Below are 10,594 nucleotides of genomic sequence, written 5' to 3' on the forward strand. Positions count from 1 at the left end.
AGGGAATGAATGTGGATAAGAGATCTTTAAATTTCCTCTCATGGAATGTTGGCGGGATAACCTCGCCAATCAAGAGGAAAGCCATTATTAGACAATTAGGAATGTATAAGCCTGATTTAGTAATGTTACAGGAATTACATCTAAAGGATGCTGAGATCATGAAATTAAAAACAAAATGGGTGGGAGAAGTCATTCCATTAGCTGGGGAGGATAGAAAGAAAGGATTGTCAATTCTGATTAATAAACAATTAGGCTATGAGATAACTGGTATAGAGCAAGACTCCGGCGGTAGATTCCAAATCCTTAAAATAAAAATGAATGCGACCCCTTTTATAATCTGTAATGTATATGGGCCCAATGTGGTTGATGCCCATTTTTGGAATGGTCTCACCAATAAGTTACTGGGATATATGGGACAGAATCTAATTATAGTCGGAGATCTTAACTTAACACCCATACCCAATTTAGATAGAGCCGGGAAGAAGGATTCATATAGGAGGGATAGGAAAACACGGATATTTCAAAAGCTGTGCACTCAACTTGGGGTAAGAGATATCTGGAGGATACAGCATCCAGACACCAAGGCATACACGTGCGCGTCATCTAGCTATCAGTGCCTATCTAGAATTGATATATTTTTAGTAGCAGAGGGTCTGGTGGGGTCCGAATGCAAGGCTGATATTAATGACATTGTCCTGTCAGACCATGCGATTATTTCACTGGAGTTTGGTTGTAACGCATTCAAGAAGGGCAATAATAACAGCTTATTTTCCCCCAAATATTTAGCAACCAACAATAAATTCCTGAATTTTCTTAAAAATAAATGGGCAGAATACTATAGATTTAATGAGAATTATATAGAGAAACCGGAAATTTATTGGGAAGCAGCAAAGGCTGTTCTTAGAGGGCATATTAAGGCCTACTTATGTAGACTTAATAAGAAAATAAAGCAGAGAGAATTACAACTCTCAAAAGCAGTGAGAAACTGCTATAATATATATATTGCCTCCAGATCCAATGGTAATTGGAAGAAATACATTGATGCCAAAGCCCAGTGGGATATTTTCTTAAAACATAAAGCTATGCAAGAGAGCTTAAAACAGAAGGCCCTATATAGAGGGTTTACTGGTAGGGCTGCAAAATATTTGGCCAGAATTGCTAAACCCAAGTACAGCAATTGGATTACAGCCGTAAAGCATAATGGGAAGCGATTTACGCAGACAGAAGATATAAAGAAAGTATTCTTTAATTATTTCCAGGATATCTATAAAGCAGAATCTCCCAATTATCCTGATAGACAGACATTCTGGTCCAAGCTGAAGCTTCCAAGAATCTCGGTAGAGGACGCACAAGAGTTAAACTTACCAATTACATTACAATAAATAAATGTGGCTATTAAACAAGCCAGCCTTAATAAAGCCCCTGGACCTGATTGCCTCCCTGTAGAGTTCTATAAAATGCTGCAGGAGGAAGTGACTCCAATCTTGTGTAATCTTTTTAATAGTTATTATTGTTCACAGTCAAGATGTTCTAGGTATTTTACAGCATCTAACGTTACGCTTATCCTAAAGAAAAACAAGGATCCAGAGAGGGTCGAGTCTTATAGACCTATATCATTGCTAAATGCTGACTATAAGCTACTAACATCAATCATAGCAACCCGATTACAACCTGTTCTCAGAGGTATTATACATGAGAATCAAGTCAGCTTTATGCAAGGGAGAAATCCAGTAAAAAGCATTCGTAAGACTATGCTTATTCTGGATTACTTCTGGAATAATTTCCCCGGTAAAAGAGGGGGAAGAGATGCTGCTATATTAGCTTTAGATGCAGAGAAAGCATTCGATAATAATTTTATTCAGTTAATCTATAGTAACCCAGTTTCTGCCATTATTATAAATAATGCATCCACAGACTTCTTCTCTCTCTATAGAGGCACAAGACAAGGCTGCCCTTTATCCCCCCTTTTATTTAATATCTCCCTCGAGCCATTGGCTGTTATGTTGAGCGATCAACTAGATGGTATCTCTATTCGAGGGCATAAGGTCATCCTATCATTATATGCAGACGATTTATTGGTTTTTTTAAATAACCTGGAAGCCAACTTACCGAAATTGCTAGGAATTTTGTCGTTGTTTGGTTCAGTAGCAGGTTATAAAGTTAACTCAAGTAAATCCGAGTTACTATGGATAAAGAAACCGTCAAAAGGTAATGTGAAACATCCATTTAAAGAAACCAAGCATATAAATTACCTTGGCATAGTCTTAAGCAACAACCCTTCAGAGTGGTATACCCTGAACTTTCCAAACTGTTTTAAGGAAATCCAGATTTGCTTAGACAATTGGATTAATCTCCCAATTTCCCTCATACAACGTATTATGTTAATTAAATCAGTCCTATTCCCTAAGCTACTATATTTGCTACAGAACATTCCCTTATTCCTGAAAAACAGAGATATTTTGAAATTTAACCAAATGTGTTCTAAATATATCTGGAAGGGGGGGGGGAGCCCCGGATAGCGTTAAATAGGCTGATGAACATCAATACAGAAGCAGGTTTATCGTTTCCTAACATCAAATATTATAATTGGTTACATTGTTAAAATATGCTATTGACTGGATTACCGAAAAGGAATATGTCACTTTATACCAGCTTGAATCTAATATTATTGCCCCTTTCGACTTGAATGCCATTCTACATTGCTTAACTAAGAACTTGCCCTGTAATGTTGATAATTTTTATAACATTCAAAAATATTATCAGGGCATGGCAAAAATATTGTTTGGAAATACAGGTTATCCCATTTGCGACAGAATTCCTAACAATTCAAGGAAACCCAGAATTTCAACCTGGGTATGAGACTCTAGTCTTTCAGGGCTGGCGGGAGAGAGGTTTGAGATATGTCAGGCAATTACTGATAGAACCCGATTTAATTGACACATTTAACTCAATCAGAGCTAAATATGGAATTCAGAGTAAGGACTTCTTTGCCTATCTCCAGATACGACATTACTTATCTCAGGTTCAAACAGAACATAAACCTAATTGGAATTTGGGCCCATTAGCGGTCGGGATAAAAGTATATCAAACAGGAAGATTTTCAATCTCCACATTTTACAATATATTGTATACTTATAATAAGGTTAGACAAATTAAATATATACAGCGGATCTGGTTAGGGTATTTTCCAGAAATAGAGATTACAGATGTACAGGAAAGCCTCCTATTAATTAACGATTCCTGGGTACCCACAGTGTGGCACGAAGCTCATTTAAAATTATTATACAATGTATATATCACTCCGAGTAAAATGACTGTTTGGTATAAAAAAGCTCACTTTTGTACAAAATGTAATATAGAGAGTGCAGATATTTTGCATTGTATGTGGCTATGCCCTAAGATCTCGCAATTCTGGCACAAGATAGCTTATTGGATTAAGCGCACAGTCAATCCTAGAATAACTATAGGCCCACAAGGTATGGTGTTCTTAATTAAATATGCGAAGGGTGGTAAGGACTATAAACTCATCAACACATTGCTGATTTTTGCCCGTAACATTATATTAAAAAATTGGAAAGCGGTACACGCACCAAAATTGTCAGAATTTAAGAAAGCAGTCACTAGACAAATAATAATGGAACAATATAATATACAAAACTCAAACAATGAGCAGGTTCAGCTCTTCTTTCATAAATGGGAGGGTGTAATTAAATCATTTCCAAATAATATTCAAATTCAACTGATTAGTTTTATCGGTAACTCCAGTCTCGTTTCCCAGAATATCCTAACAGGCCATTTCCCTCAAGGCTGGGCAGACCGTCCTGACAATGTCATAGGGATCGTGGCAGGGATGGACGAGGAGTAAGGGAAGGGGGGCACTACTCTTTCTTTTCTTTTTTTTCTTCTCTTTCTTTTTTTTTTTTTGTTGTTTTTTTTTGTTTGTTTCTCTTTTCTTGTGATGTGTTATATGTGTTTTTGACCGACTGGATGTGTGTGGCTAGCATGGGACATTCATGGATATCTGAAGGTAATGTAAGATAGGTATCACCTCATATTAGATAACAGGAGAGTTTAAGGGGAAGATGCCGTGTTTTGCTCTGAGGGAATCTGACCAGTGAATTATGACTCAGATGTGTCATGTTTTTGCTATCTCTCACTTCTCTCATATTTAACTTGCCCGGCTCCTTTATACTTTCTCGATGATTGGCGTCATTCATTCATTTATTTTCTATTAAGATCGATATTGAGCTTGTTTTGGATTATATCAGTCATGTACATCAGGCACATGACTCCAAATAGGAGTTAGTTAAGATTTAATGTATTATTATAGGTGTGATATCCAATTTTTTAATTTGCTTAGCACAATCAGGATGTTGTTAAGTTGACTATGTTTTTGAATTTCAAATTAAAAAGGAAGAAAATTGGGATGATACCTATGCTTCTGAGAGAGGACATGATTATCATTATTATCTCTATGTTTTATATTATCTCCACTATTTCTAAATCCGATGAAGTCATCATCCAGGCGGCGCTGAAGAGGTCTTCGATCCGATAGAAGTCATCATCCAGGCAGCGTCTTCAATCTTCATCCATCCGGAGCGGAGCCATCTTCAGAAGAGCCTACGCGGATCCATCCTCTTCTTCCCAATGACTAACGACGAATGACGGTACCTTTAAGTGACGTCATCCAAGATGGCGTCCCTCGAATTCCGATTGGCTGATAGGATTCTATCAGCCAATTGGAATTAAGGTAGAAAAATCTGATTGGCTGATTTAATCAGCCAATCAGATTCAAGTTCAATCCGATTGGCTGATTGGTTCAGCCAATCGGATTGAACTTGAATCTGATTGGCTGATTGAATCAGCCAATCAGATTTTTCTACCTTAATTCCGATTGGCTGATAGAATCCTATCAGCCAATCGGAATTCGAGTGACGCCATCTTGGATGACGTCACTTAAAGGTACCGTCATTCGTCGTTAGTCGTCGGGAAGAAGAGGATGGATCCGCGCTGGCTCTTCTGAAGATGGCTCCACTCCCCTCCAGATGGATGAAGATTGAAGACGCCGCCTGGATGATGACTTCTATCGGATCGAAGACCTCTTCTGCGCCCCTTGGATGATGACTTTTGCCGCTCCGGATCTCCTCTTCAGTTCCATCGGTGCTCGGCTGAGTGAAGACGACTCAAGGTAGGATGATCTTCAGGGGGGTAGTGTTAGGTTTATTTAAGGGGGGTTTGGATTAGATTAGGGGTATGTGGGTGGTGGGTTTTAATGTTGGGGGGGTGTATTTTTCTTTTACAGGCAAAAGAGCTGTTTTATTTGGGGCATGCCCCGCAAAAGGCCCTTTTAAGGGCTGGTAAGGCAATGTAGAATAGGGTAGGGAATTTTTTTATTTTGGGGGGCTTTTTTATTTTATTAGGGGGCTTAGATTAGGTGTAAGTAGCTTAAAATTGTTGTAATATTTTTTAAATGTTTGTAACTTATTTTTTTATTTTTTGTAACTTAGCTTTTTTTATTTTTTGTACTTTAGTTAGTTTATTTAATTGTATTTAATTGTAGTTATTTGTAGGTAATTAATTTAACTAATTTAATGATAGTGTAGTGTTAGGCTTAATTGTAAGTTAGGTTAGGATTTATTGTACAGGTAATTTTGTATTTCTTTTAGCTAGGTAGTTATTAAATAGTTAATAACTATTTAATAACTATTCTAACTAGCTAAAATAAATACAAAGTTACCTGTAAAATAAATATAAATCCTAAAATATCTACAATGTAATTATTAATTATATTGTTGCTATCTTAGGGTTTATTTTACAGGTAAGTATTTAGTTTTAAATAGGAATAATTTCTTAAAGTATAGTGTAGTGTTAGGTGTAATTGTAACTTAGGTTAGTTTTTATTTTACAGGTAAATTTCTCTTTATTTTAGCTAGGTAGCTATTAAATAGTTAATAACTATTTAATAGCTATTGTACCTAGTTAAAATAAATTGAAAGTTGCCTGTAAAATAAATATAAATCCTAAGATAGCTACAATATAATTATTATTTATATTGTAGCTATATTAGGGTTTATTTTAAAGGTAAGTATTTAGTTTTAAATAGGATTCATTTAGTTAATAAGAGTTACATTTATTTAGATGTATTTAATTAATATTTAAGTTAGGGTTAGTGTTAGACTTAGGTTTAGGGGTTAATAATTTTATTAGAGTTGCAGCGGTGTAGGGAGGGGCAGGATAGGGGTTAATAATTTTATTACAGTGACGGCGGTGTAGGGGGGGCAGTATAGGGGTTAATAAATTTATTATAGGTGGCGACGGTGTAGGGGGGCAGATTAGGGGTTAATAAGTTTAATATAGGTTGCGGCGGGGTCCGGGAGCGGCGGTTTAGGGGTTAAACTATTTATACAGTTGCGTCGGGGTCCGGGATCCGCAGGATAGGGGTTAATAAATTTATTCTAGGTGGCGGCGGTATAGGGGGGGCAGGATAGGGGTTAGTAGGTATAATGTAGGTGGCGACGGTGTCCGGGAGCGGCGGTTTAGGGGTTAATACATTTATTATAGTTGCGGCGGGGTCTAGGAGCGGCGGTTTAGGGGTTAGTAACTTTATTTAGTTGCGGGGGGCCCAGGGGGTGCCGGTATAGGGGGTAGAACAGTGTAGTTAGTGTGGGTGCTTAGTGACAGGGGTATCAATAAAGCTGTGAAAAAGCCGAAGAGATGCTTGATCAAATGAGTGATAACTATCACAGTCCGCTGCTCATCGCCCCGTACTTGGTGCGTGGCTTTTTGACAGCTTTTTTGATAACTTAGGCGAATGTATTCAGGTCCGCGGCTGCGATTTGAGACGAGCTTAGGCGGGCATATTGGACCGGCGAAGGCAGGTAAAGTAGACGGCTTGATAACTACCCCCAATTGAATCTTGGCAGGATATTATCATTAAGCCCTCTGATAAGGGCGGAAATTTGGTACTATGGCCACAAAAAATGTATATGGAGGAAGCCACAAAACAATTGTCCAATTCTACGTACTATAAAAAAATTATTTTTAATCCCCAGAGTTCTTATTTGATCCAGTATAACAATCTGGTAATGGCAGCAAGGGATGGAGATATTATTACTAATACTGAAAAAAAGTACTTACTAAGGGAAAATCCCAAAATTTCAACCATGTATTTCTTGCCAAAGGTACATAAAAACTCTAAAGCTCCACCAGGGAGACCGATTGTATCCGGTAATGAAAATTTGACTGAAAATGCCAGCAAATTTGTTGATGTAAGACTTAGAGAATACTTGACAACACTACCCTCCTATGTTCATGATACTATGGAGCTGTTGCAGATCTTACAAAATATACAACTATCCGATAATATGTGGCTGGTAACAGCAGATGTTGAATCCCTGTATACCAATATAAGACATGATGATGGAATTGAAGCAATCAAATATTTTCTGTCAACTAACAGTTCTGATAATAAGGAGCATAATGTAATCATTGTCAACTTATTACACTTCATCCTGACACTCACTGCTAGATTACGAGTCTTGCATTAGCCTTAAAAAGCAGCGTTGAGAGGTCCTAACACTGCTTTTTAATGTCCGCTGGTATTACGAGCCTTGCAGGTACAGGTGTACCGCTCACTTTTTCGGCCAGACTCAAAAATACCGCAAATCCACTTACGTCAATTGCGTATCCTATTTTTTCAATGGGACTTGCATAGCGCCGGTATTACGATTCTTCCAAAAAGTGAGCGGTAGACCCTCTCCTGTCAAGCCTGTTACCACATTTTAAAGTCAGTAGTTAAGAGTTTTATGGGCTAATGCCGTAGTATAAAACTCTTAACTAAGGTGCTAAAAAGTACACTAATACCCATAAACTACCTATTAACCCCTAACTATTAACCCCCTAAACCGAGGCCCCCACACATCGCAAACAATATAATAAATATTTTAACCCCTAATCTGCCGAACCAGACATCGCCGCCACTATAATAAATATATTAACCCCTAAACTGCCGCACTCCCGCCTCGCAAACATTAGTTACATTTTATTAAAATTTCGCCCGGCTTTGTTGAGGACTTCGGCCTGGTTGGGTGAAGACTTCTTAAGGTAAGGTGATCTTCAAGGGGTTAGTGTTAGGTTTTATTAAGGGGGTATTGGGTGAGTTTTAGAGTAGGGTTGGGTGGTGGATTTTAATGTTGGGGGGTATTGTACTTTTTTTTTCAGGTAAAAAAAACGATTACTTTAGGGCAATGCCCCACAAAAGGCCCTTTTAAGGGCTATTTGTAATTTAGTATAGGGTAGGGCTTTTTATTATTTGGGGGGGGCTTTTTTATTTTATTAGGGGAATTAGATTAGGTGTAATTAGTTTAAAAAAATTGTAATTATTTTATTATTTTCTGTAATTTAGTGGGGGGGTTTCGTACTTTAGATTATTGTATTTAATTGTATTTAATTGTAGTTAATTTAGGGAATTAATTTAATTATAGTGTAGTGCTAGGTGTAATTGTAACTTAGGTTAGGTTTCATTTTACAGGTAAATTTGTCTTTATTTTAGCTAGGTAGTTCGTAAATAGTTAATCACTATTTAATAACTATTCTACCTAGTTAAAATAAATACAAACTTGCCTGTAAAATAAAAATAAACCCTGAGATAGCTGCAATGTAACTATTAGCTATATTGTAGCTAGCTTAGGGTTTATTTTACAGGTATTTAGTTTTAAATAGGAATAATTTAGTTATTATAGTTATTTTATTTAGATTTATTTAAATTATATTTAAGTTAGGGGGGTTAGGGTTAGACTTATTTTTAGGGGTTAATAACTTTAATATAGTGGCAGCGACATTGGGGGCGGCAGTTTAGGGGTTAATAAATGTAGGTAGGTGGCAGAGACATTGGGGGTGGCAGATTAGGGGTTAAGAAATATAATATAGGTGTCGGCGATGTTGGGGGCAGCAGATTAGGGGTTCATAAGTATAATGTAGGTGGCGGCGGTGTCCGGAGCGGCAGATTAGGGGTTAATAATATAATGTAGGTGTCGGAGATGTCGGGGGCGGCAGATTAGGGGTTAATAAGTGTAAGATTAGGGGTGTTTAGACTCGGGGTTCATGTTAGGGTGATAGGTGAAGAGCTGAACACTGCTTTTTTGCAGGTGTTAGGTTTTTTTCAGCCGGCTCTCCCCCATTGATTCCTATGGGGAAATCGTGCATGAGCATGTTTTACCAGCTCACCACTACCGTAAGCAACACTGGTATTGAGGTGATATGTGGAGCTAAATTTTCTCTCCGCTCACTTTTCTGAGGCTAACGCCGGGTATGTAAAAACCCGTAATACCAGCGTTGTCTGTAGGTGAGTGGTGAGCATAAACTGCTCATTAGCACCGCACCCCTGTTACCCCAAAACTCGTAATCTAGGCAACAATTTCTTTACAGATATTATTTACAAACCCAGGGTACCACAATGGGTATGGCATGCGCTCCTACGTATGCCAATCTCTTCTTAGGGCACTGGGAATTGTTTTGTGTTTTTTCAGAAGAGCTACAGACATATGCTGACCGAATGCCATTATGGTTAAGGTATATCGATGACATCCTTTTTATTTGGGAAGGGACAGCCCCTGAATTGGATAATTTCATGCTGAAATTGAATAATAATAACAAAAACATCAAATTAACTTACTCAGCTGATCAATATAAAATATGTTTTCTTGATCTGACTATCTTTAAGAACAGGGAGGGCTTCATCAGTACTAGCATCTATCGGAAAGAAACTGCCACTAATAAACTTTTACACAAGTCCAGTGTCCATTAGTGATGTCGCGAATAGTTCGCCAGTGAATAGTTCCCGGCGAACATAGCTTGTTCGATCCGCCCCCTATTCGTCATCATTGAGTAAACTTTGACCCTGTATCTCACAGTCTGCAGACACATTTCAGCCAATCAGCAGCAGACACTCCCTCCCAGACCCTCCCAGCTCCTGGACAGCAGCCATTTAAGATTCATTCTGATCCTGCATTCTTAGTGAGAGGAGGGATAGTGTAGCTGCTGCTAATTTTATAGGGAAATTGATAGCTAGGCTAGTGTATTCAGTGTCCACTACAGTCCTGAAGGACTCATCTGATCTCTGCTGTAAGGACAGCACCCAAAAAGCCCTTTTTATGGCTAGAACATCAGTCTTTTTTTTTTTTTTTGCCTCTGTAATTTTGACTGTGAAACATCAGTCTGCTAGTGTAATCTAATTGCAGTTGCCTGCCTCCAGTGCCACCACTCATATCTGTTGTAACAGTAGTGTAAATTAAAAAAAAAATAACTTTTTTGACTGTGAAACATTAGTCTGCTAGTGTAATCTAATTGCAGTTGCCTGCCTGCCAGCGTGTGTGCCAGGCTCACTTGCCCACAGTGCCACCACTCATATCTGTTGTTACAGTAGTGTAAATTAAAAAAAAAACTTTTTTGACTGTGAAACATCAGTCTGCTAGTGTAATCTTATTACAGTTGCCTGCCTGCCTGCCAGCGTGTGTGCCAGGCCCACTTGCCCACAGTGCCACCACTCATATCTGTTGTAACAGTAGTGTAAATTTTTTTAAAAAAAACTTTTTTG

Source organism: Bombina bombina, chromosome 2, assembly GCF_027579735.1.
Source record: "Bombina bombina isolate aBomBom1 chromosome 2, aBomBom1.pri, whole genome shotgun sequence".
In the NCBI taxonomy this organism is placed as follows: domain Eukaryota; kingdom Metazoa; phylum Chordata; class Amphibia; order Anura; family Bombinatoridae; genus Bombina; species Bombina bombina.